This window comes from Dendropsophus ebraccatus, chromosome 11 (assembly GCF_027789765.1).
Source record: "Dendropsophus ebraccatus isolate aDenEbr1 chromosome 11, aDenEbr1.pat, whole genome shotgun sequence".
NCBI lineage: Eukaryota > Metazoa > Chordata > Amphibia > Anura > Hylidae > Dendropsophus > Dendropsophus ebraccatus.
Window position 1 is genome coordinate 15,950,797 of NC_091464.1, and position 11,669 is coordinate 15,962,465.

Here is an 11,669-nt window from a genome sequence, read left to right on the forward strand (position 1 = left end):
TTCTGACTCTAGAGTATGACTTGTTGGTAGCTTCACTTCTCGTATGAGATAGTGTTTCCAACACTCTATTGGAAAACCCTTTACTTCTTAGTAGGGACCTTTCAATCTCCAAGCTGTGAGATGGAGAGCCCCCAGGTCCTGACACAAGTGAGTGCCCTGAGACACCAGATTGTGTATCATTGGTAGTTTCCAGTAGTCTCCCTGGCTCATTAACATGAGTTGGGCAAACCAGGACCTCTTTGGCCAAAAGGGTATGACCACTATCATCGAGGCCTGATCCTGTCTGATCTTTTTCAGCACTCTGGGGATCATGGCCGTGGGCGGAAATAGATAGGCTAGGTTGAAGTTCCATTCTATTGACATCGCATCCGTGAAATCTGGGCGATCTGCTTGATATAGAGAGCAAAATCTTGGGACCTTGGTGTTCATTCTTGTTGCCATTAAGTCTATCTCTGGTCGACCCCATCTTTCGACTAACTGATCGAAGACTGTTTTGTTCAAGGACCATTCTCCTGGGATCGTCATCTGCCTGCTCAGACGATCTGCTAACATATTGTGAGTTCCTCTGATGTGGACTGCCATGATGCGATGTATATTCTTCTCCGCCCAATCCAAGATCCTTCCTACTTCTATCAGAAGAGGTTTCGATCTGGTGCCGCCCTGCTTGTTGATATAAAAGACTGACGCCATGTTGTCCGTCTTCACTTTCACCGCCATCCCCTGAAGGTGAGGAGAAAAGTGTTGCAGGGCTTTGTAAATGGCTTTTAGCTCTCTTTCGTTTGAAGAGAGGGTTCTTTCTAAGGGTGACCAGATGCCCTGAATGTTTAGGTCTCCTAGGTGTGCTCCCCATCCTGAGCCTGAAGCGTCCGTCGTCAGGATCTTCCAAATAGGTTCTTCTAGACTGAGTCCATCCTTTACTCGAGACCACCAGCGGAGCGAAGTTCTTGCTTCCAGAGATAATCTTATCTTTTTCTCTAGGCCTGATGGTCTCCTGTTCCAAGCTTGAAGAACTTCTGATTGGAGAGTTCTCATATGCCATAAGGCCCAGGGGACTGCTTCCGCTGAGGAGGAAAGGAGACCTAGAAACCGCATCAGAGTTCTGAGGGTAACTAGACGAGGCACTCTCAGATAACTGCACCCTTCTTGGATTCTGCCTCTCCTTTCTGGGGTTAGAAAAAGCTGCATAGCTTCCGAGTCTATTATAAACCCCAGAAATCTCTTGGTCAATGAGGGGGTCAGGTCTGACTTCTCCCAATTGACTATCCATCCTAGAGAGGATAGAAACTCCAATGTCACTATAACACTGTGACTTAGCCGTTCGGCTGATTCTGCAAGGAGAAGCCAATCGTCTAGGTATGGGATAATAGATATCCCTTGTAACCTGAGAGGAGCAACGACAGCAGCTACTACCTTCGTAAAAACAAAGGGGGCAGATGTAATCCCGAAGGGAAGAACCCTGAACTGAAAATGTTGTAACCGACCTTTGATGTATACGGCTATCCTCAGGAACTTTCTGTGGTTTTCGAATATGGGAATATGGAAATATGCGTCTCTGAGATCCAATGACGCCATATAGTCTCCTCTGTTCAGAAGTGATTTTACCGACTTTATTGTCTCCATTCTGAATCTGTTCTTTGTCATAAACTGATTCACGTACCTCAGATCTATGATCAGTCTCCATTTCCCTAAAGGCTTTGGAACCAGAAAAACCGGTGAGTAAACTCCCGATTTTCTTTCCGTCATAGGAACCTCTTCCAGGGCTCTGATCTTGACCAACTGTAGGATAGAATCCTCTAGAATGATCTGTTTTTGGGGAGAAAAACGGGAGGATACAAGAAAACGTTCTGGAGGCAGGGGGTGCAGTGGTAATACATAACCTCTTTTTATTATGTTTATTACCCAGACATCGGACACAACCCTTTCCCAAGCTGGGAGAAATTGTGCAATGCGACCCCCTACCTCTGAGGTGGCGTCAGAACTCCTTCTTTCTATTTGGAGACTTGGCTCCCTTGGTCTGACCTCCTCTCCTATAGTTGCCATAACCTCTTCCTCTGCCTCTGTAGCGATACTGTCTGTTCCTGGGGGGGGAACGAGCTTGTCTCCTCCGAAAGGAACTCCGAGCACTAGGTAAGGATTTACCTTTTTTGTCGGATAACTCCTCCATAAGTGTATCTAGTTCAGCTCCAAAAAGTTTATCTGGAGTATACTCTAAATTACAGACATTATATTTGGACTGATTGTCGCTCGACCATGGACGTAACCACAAGGCCCTACGGGATGCAGATGACAGAGCCATGGCTCTGGCTCCCAGCCTTACCTGATGTGATGCAGAATCATACAGATAATCTACCGCTAGAGAGAGATTTTTAAAAGAATCTAGGATAGAATCTCTACTGATACCAGAATCTATATCATTCTGGATCTTTGACACCCATTTCTTTAGAGTTTTTGAAACCTCATGATTAGAAACGGCAATAGCTGTTTGACCTGCCGCAGTATCGTAGGCTTTCTTAAGCGTGGCTTCAATCCTGCGGTCCATTGGATCCTTCAGGCTTGACCCATCTTCAGAGGGTACCATAATATTACGATTTAACTTAGAGATGGCTCTATCTACCTTTGGGGGATTAATCCAACCTTTGGATTGTTGCTCATTTAGAGGAAATAAGGACCAAAACCTCTTACTAATAGGGGGGGCCTTATCTAACTTATCCCATTCAGAATCAATCAATTCAGAGACAAATTCATCAATACAAAAACCTTTGGGGCCCTTAGAGGACCCTGGCATCTCAGCATAACCCACAGGATTATCAATTTGAATAGCTCTTAGCAGTCTAGAAATTTTTTCAGGATTAAATATAAATCTGTCCTCCTTTTCATCCACCTCTCTGTGGGAGGGGGAGGAATGAACCTCATCCAAGATGGTATAGTCTTCACCAGATGCGGACGGAGAAGTATAAGTATAAGTGAAGTATAACCTCTTCTGGATCTCTTTTTAGGAATCATTGCAGCAATGTCTCCCTTAATGGTTTCACGCATATCCTTCATGGAAGACCTAAGAGACACACTATAAGTGTCTTCCTAATAATAATGTAATTTTTTCCAACCTTATTCCAGAAGTCTTACTGCATGAGATCCTTGACCCAGATAACCACATCCTGGATATTAGGCTCATTCTTGTCCTGAATCTTAGGACGGCAGGAGAGACAGGTGGTGTAATCACTATCATCAGGGAGAGGTGTCTCTGAAAAGATACAGATAATCAATACCTCCTTCGTGGCAGAACGGAGGGAGGAAAAAGTAACACACATACCACATTCTCTGCAGACAAGATGTTGCCTTTTAGCAGAACTCTTTCTCCCAGATGATTCTCTAGACGACATGCTATGGAGGGAGTACAATTAGCCAAGGCTCTATAACCTACTAACCTAGACTCCAGCAAGACCTACTTGATATATCTCCACAAGGGAAGCGACCAACACAGGTAGCGATTCCGAGCAGAATTACCGACCGTAGCCAGGCTTACCTGCAATTAGGATGGCGTTCCAGGCACTGTATAAGCCCGAGCGAGGGCCTACATCCGGCCGGAGTTGATGACGCACATCGCGTCCCTGCCGGCGAACTGCGCATGCGCTTAGTCACCGGAACTACGCGATGCGCGTCATTTCCGGTGCGGCGCGGCGCAGTGGAACGCAGATTGCGTTCCACGCGCCGTCCACAATTACTGCAGAAAGAAAAAGACCGGGGGAGGGGAGAACAGTCAGTCCTGCCCTACACCAGGACAAAAATAAAAAACTGAGTAAGTACCGGGGCAATGCTTCATTTATACTCCTGAGGGGAGGAGCTATTTCTTTCATTGTCTATTAAAATTTCTTTTTGTCCTGCCCAGTACACAGGGGCAATAAACCCCATTTGTGCCGCTGTGGGACGCCAGGGAATTGCCATAATGCGGCCATCTAAAAGCAGCCCAATGCATGTGATGGGATCAGGAGTGTAACCACCACTGTAGCAGCCATAGCTGTTCCTGCAATACACAGCCTGATTCACAGCTAATGATTACTAAGAGCCATGATTAAGAATCTTTGAGGTCCGAAACGTGTTGGAATTTTTAAAAAGAGGAAATAAAATTTATGAAGTTTTACCTAAAAGCTGAAGAGTGTGTGGAAGTTTTTCTACTAACATATATGCTCACCTTGAAGTCCAAAGGAAGCTCTTCGTGCTTACTAACTGACTAATACATTGTGGGACTAACATCACACCAACTTGAGGTGCCGACTTCTGCTATATTTGCCTTTTCTAACATATAATATGGCCTAAACCAGTAATAGGGTAACATGATGGACGCTTGTGTCATTGATGTGGTAGACAACTCACACAGTTCATCAGTTTATCCTGCATTGCCCAATGATGAACTCTATCTCAGCAAGAGACGGTGAAATGATCACGTTCAGCAATTAAATTAATTTCTAAAGGGTTAAATAGGTTTTGGCTGCTCCTGCAGAAAAAGCATTGGAATTCTAAATAAATGAGTTTTTGTGATAGAAACTTGTATTTTTGGACTCACTTTATAATCATTTTTTTTTAAGTAAAATGTGAACTGAAATTGTAAATATTATTCCAAGTGGGGAAATACCAGGTGATTTATAAAGGGCGGAGCTAGAGTAACAGGAAACTGATAAATGGTCAGCGGCTGAAATTCTAAGCAAAACCGGCCACAAAAAACAATCAGCATCATAGAAGCCGATGGGACAGAAGAATCGTGGAGTCTGATCAAAAATACCTCACAATGACCCGGTTACTTGCAAGGGTCCAAGCCAATGTACTACTAAGGCTAAGGAAATTTATTTTTTGTAACACCTGGTTGGTGCCGGTGCAGAGATCCCATTGGCGCGGTACATTTTTTAAATCGCCATTTGCCCGGTTTCTTCATATGCAAATAAGGCCGCTCTATGCAATGGAGATGGGCTTAGCACCCCCAGTGTAACAATATTCGCTCAGGGACACATCTCCTTCAGAATCAAGCCTGGCTGAGGTCCTCGAGGGGAGTTTATATCGGTACACTGGGGGCCCAGGGCCACCAGGATCTCCACGCCAGCGCCGACCAGGTAATCTAAAAAAAAATTCATTAGCCTTAGTGGTACATTCACTTTAAGGGTGCGTTCACACCTACAGGATCTGCAGCTGATTTTCTGCTGCAGATCCGCAGCAGATTTCATTTAAATAACTGAACACAACATTAAATCTGCACCATCAAATCTGCTGCGGATCTGCTGCAGATCCTGTAGGTGTGAACGCACCCTAAAGATTATCAGAAAAATATGGAGTACAACTATTAAGATGTAGATGCTCTACACAAGAGCACTGAGCCCTAAGTTGTCCAAGTAAGCATGCGCCTCCACCCCCATGTCTAGTTACTGGGCCGACCATTAAAGATGGATTTTTTTTTGCCGCCCCACACAGCGTCGGAGCGTGCCCAGCAGCTACAAGGTAGTAGGGTCAGGTCACACTCCCTCGGGAAGGCGATTGGTTCCCTTTAAAACAATAATAAGGTTAAAGAGGACCTGTCGCCCCCGTTCCGGGCCAACCCCCCGCTAGAGCCCGTTATACTCACCTAGTTCCCAAAGTCCCACTTCTTCAGTCAGTCCCGGGCCGAAAATATCACCGTGGGAAGTCTGGCGCGTGCGCTGCTGAGATGAGTCCAACGCTGCTGAGATGAGTCCAACGCCCATAGAGAATGACGGCTCCATTCTTTCTCTATGGCCGTCGGACTCATCTCAGCAGCGCGTGCCGGACTTTCCACGGTGATATCTCTGTCCCTGGACCGGCTCCAGGGACGGGACTTCGGGAACGAGGTGAGTATAAGGGGCTCCAGCGGGGGGTCGGCCGGGCTCTGACCCGGCACGGGGGGTGACAGGTTGACTTTAACAAACATGGTGCTAGAGGTGGTGTCACATGGGCATATTATTCCATAAATATAAGAAACGTATTCCAGCAGTCCAGAAGTACATACCAGTATAAGCTCTGCCATGTTTATATCATGCATTAGCCTAAATAGGAGGTATACTTCGGATGAGTCACGTCAGCTGATCCGATGATTCCCATAATAGACTGACCGAAATCTTTCAGACAACAAAGTTTCTGCCGGCAGCTGCCATGGTTACACGGTTAGCCTTGCCGCTATTCAGAATAATATTTTTGATAAGATATAAGTTCATAACTTAGTGGACTGTTGTTATGCTGGCGCCATCGCTTCTCTGTGTCCTGTCCTTTACTGCCCTCTCATGTCTGGATGGGAGACGCTACCTCCTCCAGATCCTGCACTTCTTCACGGATCATTCTGGAGCTCGTTGTGTACAAATCAACATGTTCTTTGCGTGCCGCTTTGTTCATGTTATTTATTTTATTTTTATTTTTTTTAAAGTTCCACAAATTCATGTTCTTTCTCCCATTATCTATATGTAAGATGTATAGTGGCTACATATAGTGTGTATATGTTACATATAGACGTATGGGCTGAGATTTATCAAACATGGTGTAAAGTGACACTGGCTTAGTTGCCCCTAGTAACCAATCAGATTCCACCTTTCATTTTCCAAAGAGTCTGTGAGGAATGAAAGGTGGAATCTGATTGGTTGCTAGGGGCAACTGAGCCAGTTTCACTTTACACCATGTTTGATAAATCTCCCCCATAGTTTGTATATGTTACATATAGATGTATAGTGGCTAAAGCAATAGTGTCCTGCACATAGCACCAATATTACCGTTACAACAATACCTTTATGGTAAATCATGTTATATTGAGGTATTACACATAAACACACAAGGATAGCCACTGCAATATCAAGAATGCAGAACAATTTAGATCAAGGTGAAGATGAGAAAAGGATATAAAAAAAAAAGTTAGAGAATGATCTTGTGAATATTAGAGAGGATTTGCCCCAAAAGACCTGAATAAGCAAGAATAGACAAGAACAACGAGCACTGAAGGAGCAGGAAGGCGCACACCCGCAAAAAACTGTCCGTACACGATGTTCTGTGACCAGACCACGGCGTTCCCAGCATCATGATTCATTACGATTTCAGGAGCTCTGAAACGGTTTAAATCTTTGCGCTACTGTACTGACACAGCAGAGCGAAGATTTAAAGTTTCTGACAGTTTTTTTGCACAGGTGTGCATGCCGCCCAGGGGTATGTGCACACTTCAGAAATGTGACGGAAAATCCGTCGCGGAATACACCACTCGCGGACTGCGGCAGGCGTGCGCGTCTCTGCCCGTGTCATAGACTCCATTCTATGCACGGGCGGATTCCATCGTCCGTCCAAAGAACGAACGTGTTTATTCTTTGGACGGACGACGGAATTCACAGGTGGATAGAATGGAGTCTAAGACACAGGCAGAGACACACGCGTCTGCCGCAGTCCACGAGCAGGCGCAAGGGACGGATTCCGCAATGGATTTTCCGTCACATTTCCGAAGTGTGCTCTTACCCTTATAAAAGAAGGAGACAAAAGGAAGAAAATAAAGGGGAGAAATAGGCTCATTCTAGGTGGAGATTAGTGACGAGCAAACTTGCTGAACCCGAACGCTCAGCATTTTACTCCCTGTGGCTGGAGAAGTTGGATGGAGCTCTAGGAAGTCCTGGAACACATGGATACAGCCATAGGCCATGTTCACACAACGTATAAACAATGGCCGTTATTTGGCACTTTTAACAACGGCCATTGTTTTAAATGAAAATTGCCTTGAAGTCTATGGACAACGGGCAGAAATAATTGACATGAACATTATTTCGACGACCATTCCTCAATATATTGGGTGAAACAATAGCCGCTGTTTGCATTGAAATTGTTTCATTATGAAAAGAATGGCCGTGGTGTAAACTGAAAACAACCGCTGCTCTTTTCATAAAAAGTACAGTGTGAACATTGTGGGAACGGGTCACAGGTGAGTTAACTATTTTTTTTTTTTTTTTTTTTTTTTAGTGGTCGCCCCATACGGTGGGGATGCGCCCATTTTTTAGCTCCCCACCGTATGGGGCAACCATACCCGGCCTATAAGACGCCCCCGACTTCTAAGAAGATTTTTCAGGGTTAAAAAGTCATCTTATACACTGGAATATACGGTAGATGCCAGATTGGTAAGAAAGTTCTAAACAGATGGATGAAACAGTCTGGTTTAGAGCCGAGAGCAGCTACAAAAAGCATCTGACTTTGCAGCTCCTGGCACAGCTATTACCTGGCTGTAGATTTCACTGTAATGCCTCAATATTCCTGTAATGGCGCTGTAAAGAGAAGAAAAACATTCAGCTCTCCCCTGGGATTTCAGCTGGGGACACCCTAAAAACATAAAAAGTATATAACATATTTTGAAACTAGTAATGGGCTATGTTAAAGTGTATGCAAAGACTGGTGGTGGTGTTATAGGGTAGGCAGGTGCATCTTAGTCAATATAGAACAGCCCTAAACTTTGTGAATGGCAGAGTGACAGCCCATACTATTTGTAAAACATCAGTAATCCAGTCATCGTGCCTCTATATGAGCAACACAGCCGCCTAATGTCATCTTCATGGATGACAACGCTCCATCCCATCGAGGTTGCATCATTAAGGAATGGCTGCTGGAGACTGGGGGCCTCACATGGAACGGCCTGGACTTTCCAGACCTGAATCCTATAAAAAAAAAACTATGAGATCAGCCGAGCCACTATGTAGAGGCTCAGAACTCTGTACCCAGAACCTCAATGACCTGAGTGGGGTGCCATGCCTCAGCAGACAATAAGGAGACTTGTGAACAGTATGAGACGTCATTGTCAAGCTGTAATTGATGGCCTCATCAGTCATGATGCCCTTACACAGTGTATGGAGTTGCCAAATATTACAATATTGTGAAGACACCGACAGTCCCTCAATGGATAAAGTACTGTTTATAGTAAATAGGTATTTTAACAGCTAATGTCCAGATACTGTAAGTCAGCAATATAAATGTAATAGAAAGGGACTTGATAATTCTTTGGATAAGTGTTGGGGCCGTATCTGTGCAAAAAAAAACCAAACACCCGGGATCACCTATTCTTAATTGATGCAAATGTGGACGGTTATGGATGTGCGAGTCAGGCCTAAGAATCCTAACACGCGGGCCAACTACGAGCCGATCATTTTAGCAAACGAGGACAGATCAAGATTGGTGTTAGCTTACTGGACCTATTAGACAGCCCGATAATCGGGCAGTAAGGGCTGCATGGACATTGTTAGCAATGTCCATGCAGTCCTTGCCCAAACACCTGATACTTTACCTCTCCTCGCTACAGTTCTTCTCTCCTGTGCTCCCCAGCTTCCCGGTCCCAGCGGCAGCAGCAGTAGTGTCTGGGCAGCCTTTCAGCTGACAGGCCTCTCAGCCAATCACAGGCCGGGACCGACGTGGCCTGTGATTGGCTTAGTGGCCTCCTCAGATGCTGGTGCTGCCGGGACTAGGAAGCTGAGGAATACAGGAGAGAAAAACAGGAGCGGGGAGAGGTAAGGTATCAGGTGTTTGGGCAGTCATCAGATGTGAATTGCTATTCAATATAGAGTAGGGACTAGGAGAGAAGGGAGCACTGCACCTCACACCTATGGCTGATACCAATGCCTCTCGGCTACATTTGAAAACCAACGTCAGGATGTTGGTATATAATTTGATCAAACCATATTGCTCCATGTACCACGTGCAGGTCCCCTGGTTCACATGAGTTCCTACACTAACTCACCACTGTGTCAGTCAGCGACCACCAACCCCGCAAAGCAAGCACAGAAAGGGAAGGAAGGCCATAGAACGACCCTGCAACCCCAATGTCACAGGACCAATCCCCAAGGGCCCCCCCCCCCCCAAAACCCAGCAGGCACCGCCGGCGGAGAAAGCTGCCACCAAGCATCACAAGTGTGAACATGGTCTTGTCACTCACCATTGCTCCTGCAGGTAGAATGGGAAGGATAGAAGGTACTTGCCATGTGTGCACAGGTGCTTCCTGATAATTAGGGTCACATGGGTCTTACAAATAGGAGTGCCAACTGCTCAGGAAAAGGAGAAAAGTAAAATACGACAAGGAGAGAAAGGAGCTGTTGCATATCACACCTATGGCTGACACTAATGCCTCTCGGCTACATTTAAAAACCAACGCCAGGATGTCAGATCGCCAAATCGACAGGAGGGAGGTAAGAGGCTTACCCCCGCCCGTCAATACATGCAATTGGGACCTGATCACTCAGTGACAGAAGCTTGTTCTGTCACTCAGTACCTTAAATGCTGCAATCGCTATAGATCGCAGCGTTTAAGGGGTTAATGAGACACAGCTGCAGGATCTCATTACCTTCGGCCGCGGACACACTGATGTGTGCGGGACCGCTATCTCTGCAGCGGTCCCGCACACCTCAGAAGCCCCTCAATCAGGAACGTATATATACATTCCCACTGCGCGGGGTAAGTGCAGTAGGAACGTATATATATACGTATTACTGACGGGAAGGGGTTCAAGGAGAAGTGCGGCAAAATTTTTTATTAAAGTATTGTATTGCCCCCCAAAAGTTATACAAATCATCAATATACACTTATTACGGGAAATGCTTATACAGTGCACTACACCCCTAGCTTATGTGTAACGCATGGGCCACGCAGTCATAGGTCATAGCACACAGAGCCTGTGGTGAACCACTATGCTGAGGCATTCAAAGATGGAGGACCAAGAAGAGGAAGATACAAACGTGTACAGGAAATGTAGCTACACGCACTCAGAGTTCACATTAAACAGACACATTTTTAAGCAACTTATACTTGGGAAAACCTTTATTTATTTCATTCTTCTTGTTATTATTGTAGGGAGTGCAACCTCTGCCATGAAATTAAAGTGGAGTTGGAAACATTTCCTGCAAGGTAGAGACCCTACCTGGAAAAGACTAAGGCACTCATAGAAAAATAGATTTTGGAACCATTTTCCATTGGCAGTATTACTCAGTACAAGAAATACAAACTTTAAAGGATATTCTCATCTTAAGCGTTCCCACAGGATATGCTGTAATATCTGACAGGAGACAGTCCCAGTGGCGGCACCTGCCCTGTTTTTATTGCCTTTTCTTAGGGTCTGTTCACACTGCGGAAAACAGGCGGAGATTCCAAGCGGCATCCCCACCACGGACTTTGCTCGTAATTCCTTCTGCCTCACTGCCGGTCTGTCAATTCTTTCAGAGAAGAGCAGAGGCACCCTATAAGTCGGAATTCGGAGCGGAGTCCGCGGCAGGGATTTACGGGCCCTTATTTTGGGAGTCATAGGAAAAGCTTAGAGCTGCTTGGTCACTGGACTCTCTTACAGTGGGTTCACACTACTGAATGTCCGCGGAATTCCGTCGTGTGTCTGCGCGCACGCCTTTCCGCCGGCTCCATAGACACCATTCTATGGGCCGGTGTATTCCAGTATCCGGAATACGCCGGCCCATAGAATGGTGTCTATGGAGCCGGCGGAAAGGCGCGCAACCGTGCGCGCGGACATACTGCGGAATTCCAGGGTTTATCCGCGAGAATTCCTCAGTATGAACTCACCCTTAATAGGTAAAGACCCTAGAGAAGATGCTAGCACCTATAAGACATTTATTCACCACAAAGGCCATGTTCACACACTACAAGCAGCTGCTCCTTATATCACAAAA